Source organism: Penaeus japonicus, unplaced genomic scaffold (assembly GCF_977035675.1).
Source record: "Penaeus japonicus unplaced genomic scaffold, GWHDUDI00000001_assembly GWHDUDI00000005, whole genome shotgun sequence".
Classification (NCBI taxonomy): Eukaryota; Metazoa; Arthropoda; class Malacostraca; order Decapoda; family Penaeidae; genus Penaeus; species Penaeus japonicus.
The window spans coordinates 5,746,602-5,766,601 of NW_028234407.1; the positions used below are offsets into that span (position 1 = coordinate 5,746,602).

Genomic DNA, 20,000 nt, shown 5'->3' on the forward strand with positions numbered 1-20,000 from the left:
GCTAGCCCCCTCCCTGGCGCTACCCCCCCCCCCCACTACCCTTCCGCTTCATATTCACGCCTCGGGGAGCTTTCTTTCATCATCGACATGAAATCATTCTATATATATTTTTTAAACACTTCGCAGACATAAATGTGCACACCCGCGTGAGCATAAACCACATACACACATACACTGCACTGTATATATATAGGCATGTAGTGTGTGTGCCTATGTGATTGTGTTTGTGAATGTGCGTATGCATTTGTGCGTGCGTGTATGTGCGCATCTGAGCATATTATATGAATTGCGTCTACATTCCTTTGCACGCTCGTGGTATCTGCAAACTTCTATTTTCTTGCAAAGCCGCGAGCGAATCAAGGGAAACGGGAAAAAAATCAGGACAAAAAGAAAGAGAAAGGGAAAATTGGGACAGAGGGGAGGGGAGGGGAGGGAAGATAAGGAGAGAGGGAAATTTTGGGGAAGGAGAAGAAAGGGAATAAGAGAAGGGGAGGAAGGGAAGAAGGGGCTAGTTGAAAGAGATGATGGAGAGTGAGAAAATTGGGTGAAAGAATAAGTGAGTGAAAGCGAGACAGAGGGGAGACAGAAAATGAAGGGGGGGGGGAGATAAGGGGGAAAAGAGATGGGGTGAGGGGAGAGATAGGGAAGAGGAAAGCGAGAATATGTATAAATATTAAAGATACAGTGTATATGTTCGTAGGTGTTCTGTCCTGAATGATGAGGTTCTGATGCGAGTCCAAATAAATCATAAAGTAATATTTTTTTGAGTCCGCGCGTGCGTGTGTGCTCCATATATATATTATACATCTACATAAAAAATAGGAAAAATGTTTCATACATAAATTGTATTATCTATCTATCTATCTACTTATATAGACACATACAATATATATATATATATTGTAGGTTACATAATACAAAATTCGTGTGGTTACCGACAACACTAGCATCAACGAAAAATCAATTCATTACAAAGAGTTGATAATGATAAGTGATAATGGCATAACAATAACAATAATTGTAACTATAACAATAATTTCAATAACAAAAACAATAACAAATCAACATATCTACTAAACATAGTACGATGTAAATTAGTATTCACAATACATGCAAAACAGGCCAGAGAGCCTCCTCATCACCCCCCCACCCCCTTCCCCCAACCCATGTCCAGCCACCAGAGAAGATGAAGTGAAAGTGGCATCATCTCCCGCCACCGTAACTATATGACGTCATCTCTAACGTGTCTCCCTCTTCACCCCCACCCCCACCCACTCCTTACCCCCTACTCCTCTTCCCCTACAACTTCCTCCCATATAATACCTCTCCTCCCCCCCCACATTCCCTAGGTCACAGAAAGCGGATCGCTCCTTTCGCCTTAACAATGAGTTTCGTAAATGCGCCAACACTTAAACGGCTATAAGTGACGTCACTGAATGATGTCACGGAATAGCGATGATGACGAAGATGAAGAAAAAAAAGAAAAAAACGATGAGCCTATTGACAAAAATAGGGACGAAAACAAAATAAATCTTTAAGAAATAGGAACCCATTGCAAGAAAACAGCACATTTCTCACACGCAATAAACTACAAAATCACAAGCTGATAATCATTACGAACAAATAAAACAAAACTGAGGGAAAATTACAGTGGATATTAGAAAACAGAAAATAACAATTCTCAAGAGTGACTTGTACTACTACTAATAATAATTTAGATAGGACTACACAGACACACACACAGACACACACACACACAGACTCACATACACATTTATATATATTACAGCCGTAAAATAATTAATATTCACCAGCTTGAAATTACTAGAACCTTGAGACTGAAATGGTAATGTAATTGTAATGACATCAATTAAAAGAACAATACCGGTACTGGAAGTAAAAGTGGTCCTGGTGGTAGTAAAAATTATTGTAAGAGTAGCAGTAGGATTAAGGAAAAGGGGAAGGGCAGGGAAAGGAAAAGGGAGGGGAAGAGAGAGGGAGGGGAAGAGAGAGGGAGGGGAAGAGAGAAGGGAGGAGGAAAGCGGAAAAGAGAAGGGAAGTGCAAAGGGGAAGGTAACAGAAAGGCGTGAAGGGGAAGGGGAAGGGGAAGGGAAAGGGAGGGCCTAAAGGAGAAGGAAAGGGGGAATGGGGAAGGGAAAGGGGAGGCGTGAAGGAGAAGGGAAAGGGGAATGGGGAAGGGAAAGGGAGGGCCTAAAGGAGAAGGAAAGGGGGAATGGGGAAGGGAAAGAGGAGGCGTGAAGGAGAAGGGAATGAGGAATGGGGAAAGGGGAGGCGTGAAGGAGAATGGAAAGGGGAATGGGGAAATGAAATGGATAGGGAGGAGGGGGAAGAAGGGAAGGGGGGAGAAGAGAGGGAACCGTCGTACAACCCCGGATGTTATGAAAGGCGGGAAAGTGTATCAAGTTGTTCACTGTAACTACTGTCAACATTTCTTTTCCACTTACAATTTCTTCCGATTATTTTCGTGGCGTCGTTCTCCCTTGTTTCTACTTTATTCTATCAACTTACATTGCTCTTTCTCATCCCCCCCCCTTCTCTTTTTGTCTGTCTTTCTTAAATATGCACGTTGTTGACGTTAATTTATTTGCCCGAAAAAAAAACAATATCTATACAAACCTTAAAAATAATCGGAAATAAATTCCTAAACAAACGAAAATAACCGACAAAACAACATATAAATTCCGAGACAAAACAAAAGAACAACAAAACAAATAAATTCCCGTAGAAAACAAAAGAGCAGCGTCATCCGTTCCCACACTGCACCTGTAAGTCAACCACGTGACGGAAGGCAAGAAACAGAAAAAGGAATCAGCTACATTCAAGAAAAAGAGATGAAATAAAAAATAAACACGGAAGGAATGGAGAGCCAGATAGAGGGAGAAGAGAAGGAATGAGAGATAGAGGGAGCGACGTTGAGAGACAGAAGGAGAAGGAGCGAGGGTGAGAGACAGAAGGGGAAGGAGCGAGGGTGAGAGACTGAAGGAGAAGGAGCGAGGGTGAGAGACTGAAGGAGAAGGAGCGAGGGTGAGAGACTGAAGGAGAGGGAGCGAGGGTGAGAGACAGGAGGAGAGGGAGCGAGGGTGAGAGACAGAAGGAGAGGGAGCGAAGGTGAGAGACAGGAGAGGGAGCGAGGGTGAGAGACAGGAGGAGAGGGAGCGACGGTGAGAGACAGGAGGAGAGGGAGCGAGGGTGAGAGACAGGAGGAGAGGGAGCGACGGTGAGAGACAGGAGGAGAGGGAGCGAGGGTGAGAGACAGAAGGAGAAGGAGCGAGGGTGAGAGACAGGAGGAGAAGGAGCGAGGGTGAGAGACAGGAGGAGAAGGAGCGAGGGTGAGAGACAGGAGGAGAGGGAGCGAGGGTGAGAGACAGGAGGAGAGGGAGCGACGGTGAGAGACAGGAGGAGAGGGAGCGACGGTGAGAGACAGGAGGAGAGGGAGCGACGGTGAGAGACAGGAGGAGAGGGAGCGACGGTGAGAGACAGGAGGAGAGGGAGCGACGGTGAGAGACAGGAGGAGAGGGAGCGACGGTGAGACAGGAGGAGAGGGAGCGACGGTGAGAGACAGGAGAGGGAGCGACGGTGAGAGACAGGGGGAGAGGGAGCGACGAAGGGCAACAGATGGAGTGACAGTGAGAGACAGAAGTAGAGAGAGCAAGGGAGGGGAAACGAAAGAGAGGGAGCGACGGGAGGGCGACAAGAGGGGAAGGGAGGGAAGAGAAAGGAGACGGAGAGGAAGGAGGCGAGAGAGATAACTAGACCGAGCGATAAACAGTACACGACGGTAACAAACGAGATGACAAGCCTGACTACCGCGAGCACCCTGAGACCGTAGCGAGTTTCCATCCCACACTAGTAAATAAAACATTAATCGGTGACTCCATGCAGACAGTACGTAGCGAGCCACGTTAACTCAACACCGTGACGACTGTGGTGATGTGGGGAAGGATAGGAGGAGGGAGGAGCGAAAGTGTATAAAAATGTGTAATTATAATGGAGATATATGCAAAACGTTCCTTCAGACCCTGTATGTATATGATCATAGTAAACAGGACAAACTATCTCACTGTCTTCCTTCTCTCTCAACCCCTCATCCACTCTCCCTTCCTATCACAATATATCTCTCTCTATTCTCTTTCCAACCATTATCCCTCTTCCTCTTCCCCTCCCATTCTTTATCCCTCTCCCTCTTCTCTTCCACTTTTTAACCATCATCCTTCTCTCTTCCACTCTTTAACCCTCATCCTCTTCTTTTCCACTTTCTGTCCCTCTCCCTCTTCTTTTCCACTTTCTGTCCCTCTCCCTCTTCTCATCCACTTTCTATCCCTCTCCCTCTTCTCATCCACTTTCTATCCCTCTCCCTCTTCCACTATCACTCCCCCTCTCCTTTTCTCTATCACTCTCCCTCTCTCACCCTCTATCCCTCTCTAAATCCCAGTCCCTCTCCCCATGCCTCCGTCCCTTATCCCTTCCCTCCCTAACCATTCTACGCCTCAACCCCAGTACCCCCCCCCCCCCATCACCACCACCACTAACCAACCAAACTGCATCATGCACAACACTGAACCAGATCCCTCTCTGCAACACCCCGTCTCCCACGTTGGCACAAATGAACCACTTTCCCCGAACGAGGCGTAAACCACTTCCTGATGGCTGACTGCCACTTGTCCCCGCAGCCCTCACACTTTCCCCCTGGGGCTAAGCGTGGGCGCCAGCTGTCCGCGGCCCCCATTTGGAATGTACGTAGTCTAAAAATCGGATGATTGGTTACTTATACAAAAGGTATGAACGAAATTGGAAGTCGCGTTCGAAAGGTATTGGTACAATGATTGAAGTAATTTCTGAAAGGTATGGTCAATACTTTAGCCGAAGGTGTGGTCAAAGTCTTATCTGAAGTCAGATTTGGAAGGGCATAGTTAAAATCAGAAAAGTACAGTCAAAGAAAAAAAAGGAATGCCCCTTCTCAATAAGCATAGTCAAAATCGGAAAGTACAATCAATTGCAAAACATTAGCCACATTTGAAAGGTATATACTTCAAGCTAGAAAGTACATACAACTTCAGAAGATAAGTCGAATTTGAAATCAGAAAGTTCAGTAAAGATCAAACGGTTTGGCCAGATTCAAAAGGTAATCGTATTCAGAGGGCGTGGTCAAACTTAAAAAAAGGCACAGTCAGATTCGAAAGGTACAATCAAAATCTAGGTAAAGGCAGTATATACTCTCGTACCATCTGTTGTTGTTGCTCTTGTTGAATATTGTTGCTGTTTGTGGTAGTTTTGTTTTCGTTGGTGGTGGTGGTTGTTTTAGTTGTTGTTGTTGTTGTCATTGCTGTTATCATTATCATCATCCTCATTACTATCATTATTATCATTACAATATAACCAAATTGCCACATATCAAAATAAAATCATCTGTCGCGGCCGAAGATTTTAAGCACTTCAGTACAATAGGAGTTTATTGTACAAGACTAAGACAAGGAGTACAGTCTCACTTCAGAGACGATCATACCCAAGGCAATATATCTTCCTAAATTTCTATATAATACGAAGTGTAGAGTTTTTTTTTTCTTGTTTTATCTTTAGGGGAGTGAGGATGGTAAGTTCATATAAAATACTACCTTGTGATTTTCTTTCAGCCTTATAACATACAGCTGAATTAATTTATTAAAGCTGTATCAGATTTTTTCAAAGCGTGACGCGACGAGTTCCTTGATGTAAACAAGACAATCAAGTGCCTGATAATTTTATTCAACGTGTCGACTGCACATTGCAATCAAAACTTCATTAAACGTCTGGTGTTTAATTGTTTAATTTCGATCGTTCAATTCACAATCAATAGCAATAATCAAATTTGAAATATCATACAGATGAACACGATGAAACAGAATACATAAAAAATAAAAATACATAAGTTCATTATGATAACTGAGAGTTCATAACGTTACTTACACACACTAAACTAACATATGAATACAATATACATTTCTTTCTAACAGGCTTTACTATAAAAATAACAAAATATAAAAACCACAGATGTAACCCATTAAACACAAACAAACATTAACGAAACTCATAAATTTCGCTACCTAATTATAGCGTACGAGTCTCTTGGAGGAAGTCTCAAGTTGACATGGAAAGTACAAGTGGAAATGGAAGTGGGGAAGGGGGGTTGAGGAACCATCTCTCCGTCCTCCCCTTTCCCCTCCCCTCCCCTCTCCCTTCTCGAATGAAATAAACAATAGCAGTCTATAGATTAAAAAAAGCGCTGTATAAGACCTCTTCCTCTTCCTCGTGCAACACTTTCACACTTACCGGGATATACTGTCGAGTGAGATTTGGTTCACTATTTAGCGTCGCGTTGAAGTCTCCCGCTTCCCAATGTTTACACTCGCCGTCGTCCACAAGGCACAAACTCACAGTCTTAAACTAAGTGTACAAAGTATATTGATGTTCACAAACCGATAGAGGAACATGCTCTTGGGACAACAGAAATCCCACAGCTCTAGAACAATGACTATAACAATACCAATGGCTATCAACAGCAACACAAGACGCCGTCGGGAGCGCGGAGGGGGAACGGCACCGAGACGAACTGAGTGACGGCTTCGGAGCTTTCGATCGCGTAAACCGTTCGCAAGCAGAGTCAACGCCAGACTGCCAGAGTGCCGGGCCGCCTCCGCCATCCGCACCTGCTGTCGTCCCCCCCCCCCTCCCCCGTGGCCCGGAGCAGCACCCGAGCGGCTCCGTGGTGCTTCGCTGGTTTCGTGGCTAGGTCGTGGTTTGGCCTAACGAGAGTCGTTACACTAAGTACAGTACCGGCTGCAGATAAATACAATAGCAACTGTAAGTAAAGAGCTGAATATCTTCGAGAGAGCTGCCTCAAGCTAAAGACAACTTCACCCCCTTTTTAATGACAGCCTCTGGAAGCCTACCGAGATGATTGCGCGACTCCTTCCAATAAATAAACAAACACAACAGAATGTAGGGAAACTCAACAACATTTCAAAACATTGAAAAAAAAAACGTCTCCAGAATCAAAAGCTTTCCCTAAACAATCCCAATTATTTCAAGAGTTATCCAGCACAATCACGAAGCCAAGCAGGTCGGCGAGCAGCGCGGCGCGGGGCGAGACAAGGGCTCGGAAACACGAAAAGCCCCAGTCCAAAAATGATGCAACTTCCACCGGTCTGGAAAATGATTTAGCAACTTTTTTTATATACATATTCTCTTTTATCTCGGGAAGAAAAAAAAACATCACGTGTGTAATGTTTACTGCAACACTGTGGAGAAATAGATACTCGTGATTGTTTCTGCACACATTAACATACGAAGTTTCCTTACTGGCTGGCACACTTAGGAGGAGTTAAGTTCTGTTAATGCATACACACATTGTACACACACACTTCCATCCTGACCTGACCTCAGCATTATCATACATCAATTACAAATAGCTAGTGGTTTCAAAGTCATAAATCACGCCATGAAAAACAGCTAATAACGATGGTTCATGCGGTTAATTGAATCCTGACTTGTCTCTTGTCTCGTCCATTCGCATCAAAGAGGAGAATTATATCAAAGGATCTGATTCAACCTTGATTCGTCTACGAAAATCATTTATAGGAAATAACAGATGTGTGTTATTCTTTAAAAAAAACGAAAACATTGAGACATTTTACGAGGATCAAAGACGAATTTGTTCTCAGAAGAAATGAGGTTTGCGTGTCTTTCTGACCTTCAGATTTCCCTGTCATTTTTTTCTTTCTTTCTTGACATGACAAGTGTGCCTTTTATCTAGGCACCATATCCTTTGTTCTCTCTCTCGCTCGCTCGCTCCCTCCCTCTCCCTCTCCCTCTCTTCCCTCTCTCTCGCTCCCTCTCTCTCCCTCTGTCTCTGTCTCTCTCATATTCCTCCTTCCTTATTCTCTTCATTCTTCTTCTGGCTTTCTCCATCTTCCCCACTCCTTCCCCCACAGTCTCCCCCCTCTCTCTTTCTTCTTCAGTTTCTCCCCTCTCTTTCTACCTTACTCTTTAAGTCTCCTTCATTCACTTTCTCCTTTCTTATGACTATTCACTTTCTACCTTTCCTTCTGTACTCCCTTTTCTCTTTCCTTTCCTCTCTTTCTCTCTCTAACTTCTTTCTCTTACCTTGCCTCTAGACATCTCCCTAATCTTATCCCTCCGCTCTCTACCCCTCTCTTCACTCCTATTCTCTCTATTTCCTCCCTCTATTTTTCGTTCCTACCCCTCCCATCCTCTCTTCCTCCCTCTATACCCCTTTCTCTCTCTCTCTCTTTCCTATCTCCCCCTCCTCCGCTACCCATTCCTTCCTTACCCTTCCTCAACATCCCTCTCTTTTTCCTTCCTTCTCTCCCCTTTCCCCTTTATCCCTCTTTTTCTCCCTTCCTCCCTAACTACCCCCTGCAAACATTGCAACGAGCCGGTACCCACGCAAGCACCCAAGCAAGACACCTTTCTTTCTCTCAGCTCGTCCGGCCACGAATCGACTCGATGGGCGGGTCAAGGGCGTTTGGAGGCGGAGCCAATGAAAAGTGTCCGCCACGCCCACCCGCACGCGATGTTAGGCCATCGATATCACGGGCGGCCGCTTGAAAATATGGGTGGCTTTACGCCCTATTCATCCATCAATTGTGTGCACCTCCATACACTCTTGCGACAAAAAATGACACGTTGAAACGCCCGTATACACACGAGTCGGAATATGTACACATACGGAGAGTAAACATGAATACATCCTTACGTCATGATATACTTACATAAACTCCATAATAAGAAAGCATTTGTACATGCTATTCCGCAACGACATATAGACAATGAAAACATAATAGTATCAATATAGCCATGAGCAAACTATTGCATCACTATATACTTGACACGAACAAATAATAATATAATATTATAAGAACTAACTTCGAGGAAAAAAATACAGCCCACACACAAGCAAAGGGGTGGTGGGTATTCTTACACAAGAGAGACAGATAGATAGATAGATAGACAGAGAGAGATAGAGAGAGAGGGTGGGGGGGGGGGAGTGAGAGGGAGAAAGAGAAAGAGAGGGAAAGATAAGTAGAGAGGGAGTGAAAGAGAGAGAAAGAGAGGAGGATAAAGGTAGAGCGCAAAGGAGGGAGGGGGTAACTAATGCAGAGAAAGAGGCAGGGAGGGAGAGAGGAAGAGGAAGAGGGGGAGATAGGAAATGCTAATGAGCAATAACAATAGGAGCAACAGCATGAGCGAAAGAGATAGAAAGAGATAGGGAGAAGATAAGATATAGTGGAAGGCAGGTAGAGAGTGATAGAGAGTATTAAAGAGAGAGAGAGAGAGAGAGAGAGAGAGAGAGAGAGAGAGAGAGAGAGAGAGAGAGAGAGAGAGAGAGAGAGAGAGAGAGAGAGAGGGAGAGAGAGAGAGAGAGAGGGAGGGAGAGAGAGAGAGAGAGAGAGAGAGAGAGAGAGAGAGAGAGGAGAAAGAGAGAGAGAGAGGAGAGAAGGGAGAAGAGAGAGAGAGGGAGAGAGAGAGAGAGAGAGGGAGGAGAGAGAGAAGAAAGAGAGAGAGAAGAGAGAGAAGAGAGAGAGATGAAGAGAGAGAGTGAGAGAGAGAGAAGGAGTGGTAGAGAGAGAGGAAGAGAGAGAGGAGGTCGATAGAGAGAGGGATTAGAAACGAAGAGAGAGGCGAAGAGAGTAGAGAGAGAGAGAGAGAGAGAGAGCGAGAGTGATAGGAGAGAGAAGAGAGAGATAGGAGAGTTTCCTCTGCGAGCTCGAAAGAGTGAGAGAGAGAGAGAGAGAGGCAGAGAGGAGAAGAAGAGGAGAGAGAGAAGGAGAGGGAGATAGAGAGAGAGGTGGAGAGGAGAGGAGCGCAGGAAAGATTTGAGAGGAGAGAGAGAGATAGAGGTGAGAGGAGAGAGAGGAGAGAGAGAAAGAGAGAGAGGAGAGAAAGAGAGGAGAGAGAGAGGAGAGAGTGGAGAGAGTGAAATGTGCGATGAAAAATAGAGAAACGAAAAAACAGGAGAGAGATGAAAGAGCAAAGGAAAGCGAGTGTGTGTGTGATGAGAGAGAGAGAGAGAGAGAGAGAGAAGGAGAAGGAGAGAGAGAGAGAGAGCGAGAGAGATGAGAGAGAGAGCGAGAGAGAAGAGGAGAGAGAGAGAGAGAGAGAGAAACGAGAGAGAGAGATGAGGAGAGTGAGGGCGAGATGAGAGAGCGCGGATGATGAGGGAGGGAGAGAGAGGAGAGGAGGAGAAGGAGAGAGATGGAGAGAGAGATAGGATGAGAGAGAGAGAGAGGAGAGATGAAAGCGGACGAGAGAAAAAAAAGAGGAGAACAAAAGTGAGAGAGATAAAAGCGGAGAGAGATGATGAGGAGAGAGAGAGAGAAGGAGAGGAGAGAGAGGAGGGGAGGAGATGAGGAGGGGAGAGAGAAAGGTGGAGGGAGGAGAGCGCGGAGTGAGCGGAGAGAGAGAGAGAGAGCGAGAGTGAGTGAGAACGCGAAGTGAAGAAGCCAAATAGACCAAGGAAAACTGCAAAACAGCGCCAAGCCGGCCACAACTAATATGTGCAACGATCCGCATCCCGATTCCCGCACGTACCAGCGGCTGCCCTCTAATGAATCATTAGCAGCGGCGCGCTCGGATTATATCGGTGAAACGGAACGAATCCGATCGTTTCATGGATTTTAGGTAGGTGGTGCTTGTGCGGAATACATCGTGAGTTTTGTGTAAGGTATTTAGTTAATTAGGGAATTATGAGTGAGTGTCAAATAAAAAACTTAAAATATAATACATTCTATGTTATATAATAATATATTTATATATTTATATATTATATATATATATATATATATATATAAATTACAAACCAGTGTGTGTGTGTGTGTAGTGTGTGTGTGAGTGTGTGTGATTGTGTGTTTGTTTGTGGTGGTAGTGTGTTGTGTGTGTGTTGTGTGTGTGGTGAGAGTGTTTGTATAATATAATAATAAATATATCTATTTTATTTATATAATATATTATGTATATATATATATATGTATATATATATATCTCTATAATATATATAACTAATTTCAATTATATTCTAGTATTATACAAATATAGATATATACATATTTATACATATAAGTGGTATATTATATATAATATATAAATATATATATATAAATTATATATATAAATATATATTAGGTGTAAATTTATATGTATTATAATATAAAATTATACATATTCTAATATTATATAATATATATCTATAAATAATCTATATATATTGTGTGTGTGTGTGTTATGTGTATGAAATATATGTTCTATAATTATATTATTTATATTCTATTATATATATATATTCATTTATGTATAATATACATATTATATAAAAACACAAACAAACACAAACAATAATAATAAATATATATAAATCTATATATTATAATATATTTATATATATATAAATTGGGTATTAATTTACTTATATATATATTATATATATATATTAAATATATATATTTATCTATACATTATGTTGAATATCTGTGTTTAATTATGGATATGTATTATTATGAATATTAGATGTGAGTAATATAGATTATATATATAATATATATATATATATAATATATTTATATAATATTTATAATATATATATATATATATTATATATAACACACAAAACACAACACACAAACAACAACACAACGTGTGAGTGAGTGTGTGTGTTAGTGTGTGTGTATATATATATTATTATAATATATTTATATTATCTATTATATATATATATATATATTAATATGTGTGTGTGTTTGAGTTTGTTGTTGTGTGTATAATGATATTATATATTATTATATATCTATATATATAATATATTTTAATAATATAATATTATATTATATATATATCTGTATACTGCTATATATATTTATATATATATATATATAATATTATCTTATATATAATTGTAAATGCTATATATATATTATATATTATATATATATATATATAAATATATACTATATAAATATTATGTATTATGTAAATTTATATATATATCTATATATAAGTGTGTGTGTTGTGTTGTGTGTGTTGTGTAGTTTTTATGTATGTATTTTGTATGCTATATGTATGTATGTAAGTCTGTAATATGTATGTATGTATGTATGTAAGTATGTATGTATGTATGTATGATATATATATATATATATATATTTTATTTATATCTAAATATATATAAATATATATAGGTGTATGTATATAGCATGGTATTATATTGTATGCATCTATATATATTATTTATCTATTATATATAAATATATATATATATATATGTGTATATGGATCTGTTATTTAATATCTATGTATAAATGTATCTATATATATGTATATTTTATATATATATATTAGATTATATATATATATATATATTATATTTATATATGTGTGTGGTGTGTGTGTTGTGTAGTTGTGTGTTTGTGTTGTGTGTTAAAATTACCAAATGGATCGATGATATATAGATATATAGAAAGATAAATATTACGTACATACATTATATAATATATTATATTTATAATTATATATATATTATATATATTATATGCCTTAGATTATTAAGATAGTTGCATTCATGTTTCAATAATCTTTGTATATTTCTGTTGACTGATACTCTTTCTTTTTTTTTTTTTTTCCCTCTCTTTCATTTATTCTTCTTTTTTCATTCCTTTCTCCTCTCTCATTCTCTACTCTCTCTCTCTTATATTCTCTCATTTCTATCTCTTCGTCTTCTTCTCTCTTTTCTCTTTTCTTTTCCTCCCAGTCCCTGAAGCGCGTGGGAACGAAATCGGAAAGTGTGCCTGACATTAGAAATCCATTCGAACTTCGACTGGAGAGAAAATAGATAGTAGAAGAAAAGGAAAAGATGGCATATATAAATAGAGAAGAAAAGAGTGGGAGGGAGAGAAGGGGGTAGGGGGAGAGAGAGAGTGGGGGGAGGGAGAGAGAGTGGGGGGAGGGGGAGAGAGTGGGGGAGGGAGAGAGTGTGGGGGAGGGAGAGAGAGAGGGGGGGGGGGGGGGGAGAGAGAGAGAGAGAGGGGAGGGGAGAGGAGGGGGAGGGAGAGGGGAGGAGAGGAGAGAGGAGGGGGGAGGGGGAAGGGGAGAGAGAGTGGGGGAGGGGGAGAGAGAGATTGGGGGAGGGAGAGAGAGAGAGGGGGGGCAGGGGGAAGGGGGGGAGGAAGGGAGAGAGGAGGGCGGAGGGGAAGGGGAGCGGGAGGAGGGCGGAGAAAGAGAAAAGCCGAGAGAAAACAAAGAAGAGAGAGTAAGAGAGAGATGGGATGATAGAAGGAGAGAGAAGAGAGAGAGAGAGAGAGGAGAGGGATGAGTGGAGAGAGAGAGAGAGTGAGAGAGAGAGATGAGAGGAGAGGAGATGAGAGAGAGAGATGCGAGAGAGGAAGGGGGGGGTGCAGAGAGGAGAGAGAAGGGGGGTGAGGGGACAGAAATAGAGAAGATAAATTTACAAAATTTGAAAAGGGAGGAAGAAGGGGGAGGGAGAGAGGGGAGGGAGGGGGGAGGGGGAGGGAGGGAGGGATGAGGATGAGTGGGAGAGAGGGGGGGGTCGGGAACAGAGAGGGAGAAGAGAGAGAGGAGGGAGGGAAAGGGGGAGGGAGAGAGGGGGCGGGGGGAGGGGGGAGGGGGGGAGAGGAGAGGGAGAGGGGGGGAGGAGGAGAGGAAGAAGAGGTGAGAGAGAAGAGGGAGGACGAGAGAGGCAGAGAGAGAGAAGGAGAGAGGGGGGGGGGGAGAGGAGAGGGGATGGGGGGAGGAAGGGGAGGAGGAGGGGGGAGGGGAGGGGGGGAGGGAGGAGAGAGGAGGAGGGGAGGAGAGAGGGAGGGGGAGGGAGAGGAGGGGGGAGAGGAGAGGAGAGGAAGGGGTGAGGGTAAAAAGAAATAGAGAAAGAAAAAACATTAAGAAAAAAAAAAAAACGACAAAACGAAAAAAACCGAAGGACGCCGGCGGGTACCGGGCCAAAAAAAGAGAACGACACGCGGCCGTCGGCCGGTAATTAATCCCCCACGCAGGGGAAATTGACCCAATGCAATCTCGCACCTGGCCCCCCGCCCCCTTCGAAACGAATGCGGCCGCGCGCGGGACTTCCTCTGCATGCCGGTTGCCCTACAGGTAATTCGAACGCGGGAAAAAACGGGTGGGAAATCCGGTCCCCCCCGACGTCGAACGAGTGGAGGGGAGACATACAGCTGGAGCACGGTTTGGCCCCGGGGGGAGGGGGGGGGGGGAAAAAATTGAAAGGTACGGGGACAAACCGGAAAGGGAAGAAAGAAAGAAAGAAAAAAAAAAAAGAATTAGAGATAATAAAATAAATTGGGCGCTCCCTTTACATGATATTAACAAAAAACCCCCAAAAAGGCAAGAAAACCCCTGAGCAATGAACCGAGGCAGCTTTATAGTAAACAAAGGGTTTTTTTACCCGGGCGCATTCCCCCCGCCCCATGCGTACATAGATCCCACACCCCGTACAGGTCCCACTTTTAAATTCTCCCCTGAAAAACCCGTTAATTTAAATTCCCCCTCCCCTTCACTTCCCCCCCCCCTCTCCCCCTTCTCCCCACCCCCCCGGCTTTTCTCCTTTCGCCCCCCCCCCTTTTTCCCTTTTTCCCTCAAGGCCATGTGCAATTTTGTTTGTATAAATACATATCCTTTACAAAAAAAAACGCGCTGTTTCCCGACAACTGGTTGAAAGGCGGAACAGATAAAATATTTGGTAATCACCCCTTTAAAAAAAATAAAAGGGGGGGGATCGAAAAAGGGAAAAAAAAAAAAAAATTATATAATTAAATATTCGGGCATAATATCATACAAAAACCCGTTAATTTGGGAGGGACTAAAACAGATAAAAAGTAAATATCATAAAAAAAATTTCCCTAAGCAATTTCAGTGGCAATCGGACAGTTCCCTTGGTGACTACAGAAATGGTAAAATATAAAAGACATTTTTCCCCTCTCTTTTGCTATATGAAATAATCGTTACCGCAAAAATTTTAAGCCCTAGCAATCAAACGGTAATAACATTATACTATAATTCATCAACCTACCTAAGCCCCGCCCTTTCCCAAAATTTTTTAACAATCTCAATGAAAAAACGAATGACCATAAAAAGAATCCTCATCTCGACAATTAAATTCTATTCGCATATTCGCAATTGCAAGTCAAAAAAAATGATTTACAAATAGGCGTGCAACCCTGACGCCCATATGCAGTACTCCCCACATATAACCCCCCCCCCCCCCCAAAAAATAATAAAGACCCGAGTAGAAGGATACACTGAAGAGACCTTTCCTTACTGTTTAAGTTCAACTGGCATGTGAGGGGGTTTCATTTAAGCTCGCTGGATACTACTCCTTTTCTTATGACAAAAACGTAGTGAGAGAGAGAGGGGAGAGAGAGGGGGGGAGAGAGGGAGAGGGGAGAGGGAGAGAGAGGGAGAGAGGAGGAAGAGAGAGAGAGGGGAAGAGGAAGAGGAGGAGAGAGAGAGAGGGATAGGAGAGAGGGGAGGAAGAGAGGAAAGAGGGGGGGAGAGAAGGAGGGGGAGGGGGAGAGAGGGGGGGGGGGAGAGAGGGAGAGGAGGGAAAGGGGGGAGAGGGAGGGGGGAGAGGGAGGAAGGGGGATAAGAGAGAGAGAGAGGGAGGGGGAGTGTGTGTGTGTGTGTGTGTGTTGTGTGTGTGTGGTGTGAGGGTGGTGTGTATATCTATAATTATATTATATAACTATATTATATTATTATATATATGTATTATATATATTTTTTATATGTATATATATATTATATTATTAATATAATATATAATTCACATCTAAAGTAAGAGATTAACCATATCATGGATTATATACATTATATACTAATGTGTCTATATATAATTTATATTATACTATATATAATATATTTATTATATTAAATATTATGAATTGTATCATGCATATATAAAATATTTATATATAATATATTATATATATATATCTATATATATATTATATAGTATGTGTGTGTGTGTGTGTATGGAATGTGTTTATATGTTATTAAAATATATTATATATATATATATTATATATATATATATATATGTATATATACATATAAAATACACATACACCCTCACACACACACAACAATAATTATATATATATATAATATATATCTATATTATATATTATATATATATTAATATCTTGCAAGTATACATATACATATATATATATATTCTATATAGATATTATATTCTATATATATATATATTGTATATATGAGTATAAATATTATGGATATGAAGATATTATGAATTAGATGTGACTGTATATTATATATATATATATACATAAAATATATATATACTATATATATATATACATATATATATATATATCTATATATATCTATATATTACAACAACCACACAAACACCACTAACAACACACAAGTGTGGTAGTGTGTGTGTGTGTTAGTTGTGGGTGTAATTATATATATTAGATATTTATAAATATATATATATATATATATAATATATATATATATGTGTGTGTGTGTGTGTGTGTGGTGTGTTTATACATGATATATCTATTATTATATATTATATATTATATATATATAATTTATATTATATATATATATTATATATATGTTACATGATTTATATTATTTATATATATATATATAATATATATATATTTATGTATACTGATTACTATTGATATATATATATATCTTATATATATATTATAATATTATATATAAATATATTGTCTATATGAAATGTATATTATATATATTATCTGTGTGTGTGTTGTCTGTGGGTGTGTGTATGTCTTATGATATGTATGTATGTTGATATGTATGTATGTTGTATGTTATGTATGTATGTTGTATGTATGTATGTAAGTATGTAGTTGTACTAATATATATATATGATATATATATATAAGATATATATATATTATTTTATATATATGTATGCTATGTATATATTGCTTGTAGGTATAACTGTATGCCTATATATATATATATAATATATATATTATATTTATAAATATCTATATATATGTATTGTTTTTGTATATGTATTATATATATGTAATTGTTATATATATATGTAAATATATTTATATATCTATATATATATATTATATTATATATAATATTATATATGCGTGTGTGTGTGTGTGTGGTGTGTTGTGTGTGTGTGTGTGTTGGGTGTATAAATTACAAATGGGTTGTAGATTATATGTATATAGAACTAAATATACGTACTAATAAATATTATTTAATATTATATATCTATATATATATTTATATATCTATGATTAGATTTTTAAAGTTATTTTGCATTCCTTGCTTTCTAACTTTGTATTTGTTGTTTGTCTGATACTTATTTTTGTTTTTCTTTCTTTTTTTTATTAATGTCTCTTTCCGTTTTTCATCTCCCTCTCCTCTCTCTCTCTCTTCTCTCTCTTCTTTCTCATCTCTGCTTTTTCTCTCTCTCTTCTCTCTCTCATTCTCTTCTCTTCTATCTTCTCTCTCTCTTCCTCCCAGCCTTGAGCCGCGTGGGAACGCCATCGGATAAGAGTCGTTCGCTGTTTTAGAAATCCATTCGAAATTCGAGGAGAGAAGAGCTGATATATAAATTAGAGAGAAAAGAGGGGGGGGGAGAGAAGGGGGTAGGGGGAGAGAGAGAGGGGGGGGGGGGAGAGAGAGTGGGGGGAGGGGGAGAGAGTGGGGGAGGGAGAGAGTGTGGGGGAGGGAGAGAGAGAGGGGGGAGGGGGGGAGAGAGTGAGGGGAGGGGGAGAGAGAGGGGGAGGGAGAGAGAGAGGGGGGAGGGGGAGAGAGAGAGTGGGGGGGGGGGAGAGAGAGAGTGGGGGAGGGAGAGAGAGAGAGGGGGGAAGGGGGAAGGGGGAAGGGGAGAGAGAGGGGGGGAGGGGAAGGGGAGAGGGAGGGACGGAGAAAAAGAGAGAGAAAAAAAGAAAGAGAGAGAAAGAGAGAGAAGGAGAGAGAAGGAGAGAGAAAGAGAGAGAGAGAGAGAGAGAGAGAGAGAGAGAGAGAGAGAGAGAGAGAGAGAAGGAGGTGGAGGTGAGGAAGAGAGAGATAGGAGGGAGAGAAGAGAGACGAGAGAGTAGAGAGAGAATAGGGGGGGGGGGAGAGAAGGAGAGAGAAGGAGGGGTGAGGGGACAGAAATAGAGAAAGAATAACATTTAAAAAATGAAAAGGGAGGAAGAAGGGGGAGGGAGAGAGGGAGGGAGGGAGGGAGGGAGAAGAAAGGAGAAGGAGAGAAGTGGGGTGGAGGGAGGGAGGAGAGAGGGAGAGAGGGAGGGAGGAGAGGAGAGAGAGGAGAGAGAAGAAGACTGAGAGAGAGAGAGAGAGATGAGAGATGTGTGGACGCCTGTGACTGCGCCCCGGAGGAGCGGTGAGGAAGGAGAGGTGGAGGCAGAACGATTGATTCCGAGGAGCTCAATCGAGAGAGAGAGAGAGAGAGAGAGAGAGAGAGAGAGAGAGGGGGGGGGGGAGAGGAGAGAGAGGAAGGGGTGAGGGTACAGAAATAGAGAAAGAATAACATTAAAGAAAAAAAACGACAAAACGAAAAACGAAGGAACGCCGGTGCCAGAAAGAGAAATGCACGAACGAGCCAGCGGCGTTAATTAATCCCCCACGCACGGTAATTGACCAAATGCAATCTCGCACCTGGACACCGACTCATCAGCAACGAATGCGGACGCGCGCGGTGACTTCGCTCTGCATGACGGCTGACCTACAGGTAATTCGAACGCGCGAAAAACCAGTCGAATCCGGTCGCCGACTGTCCGAACGAGTGGACGGAGACAGACAGCTGGAGCACGTGGCCTCGGGAGGGGGGGGGGCCATGTAGTACGAGCCAGAAAGGAAGAAAGAAAGAAAGAAAGAAAAAAAAAGAAATAGAGATAATAAAATAAAATTGGCGCTACATTACAATGATATTAACGAAAAGCCCAAGGCAAGAAACTGAGCAAGTGAACCCGAGGCAGTACATAGTAAACTACAGGTTTACACGTGGCGCACACTCCACACACGCACATGCGTACATAGATACACATACACGTACAGGTACACATTACATTCTACCCTGAAACAACACCGTTAATTCTGACTTCCCTTCCCTTCACTTCCCCCCACCCCTCTAACCTCTCCTTAGTCACCCACCACCCCTACTTTAATCCTTCTCCTCTATATAGCATGAACTTTCCCTTCCCTTCACTTCCCCCCACCCCTCTAACCTCTCCTCCCCCTCCCCCCTGCCCTTTTCTCCTTCGCACCCCCCCCCTTATTTCCTCTTTCCTCCAAGGCCATGTGCAATTTTCGTTCGTTATAAATACATATCCTTTACAAACAACGCGCTGTCCTTGACAACTGGTGAAAAAGGCGAAACAGATAAAAATATTTGGTAATCACCCTTAATAACAATAAAATTGGAGGACTCGAAACGAAACAAAAAGAAAAAATATATATATAAATATATCGTCAATAATATCATTAACAATAACAGTAAATTTGGAGGACTAAAAACAGATATAAAGTATATATCATTAACAATATTACCCCTAACGCAATTTCAGTGGCAATTTCGGACAGTTCATTGGTGACTGACAGAAATGGTAAAATATAATGACATTTTTCCCGTCTCTTTTGCTATTATGACTATAATCGTTACCGCAATTCTAAGCCGTAGCATATCAAGTCGGTATATCACTATACTATATTCATCAACCTACCATAAGACCTGACTTGCAAAATTATTTATTAATCTCAATGAAAAAACGATTGACAATAAAAAAATCCAATCATCTCGACAATTTAACTTTCTTATTCGCATATTCGCAATTGCAAGTCAAATAAATGATCATTACAATTAGGCGTGCAAACGATGACGCACATATGCAGATACATACACACATATACATACATATAAAGAC

General features: G+C 41.2%; 1 protein-coding gene across 8 annotated transcripts in view; it reads right to left on the minus strand.

Moving 5' to 3' along the window:
- The window catches only part of LOC122251463 (alpha-N-acetylgalactosaminidase), a 70,528-nt gene that overhangs the window by 32,457 nt on the left and 18,071 nt on the right, over window positions 1-20,000 (minus strand). Inside the window, exon 1 of one of the 8 annotated variants that reach the window (XM_043013446.2) lies at window positions 6,328-6,674. The exons of 6 other annotated variants lie outside the window; for them this stretch is intronic. The gene's annotated coding sequence lies outside the window, so the exon portion shown is untranslated. Of the gene's footprint in view, window positions 1-6,327; window positions 6,675-20,000 lie in introns of those variants that run through there. One more of the 8 variants, XM_043013444.2, reaches the window with a different exon arrangement.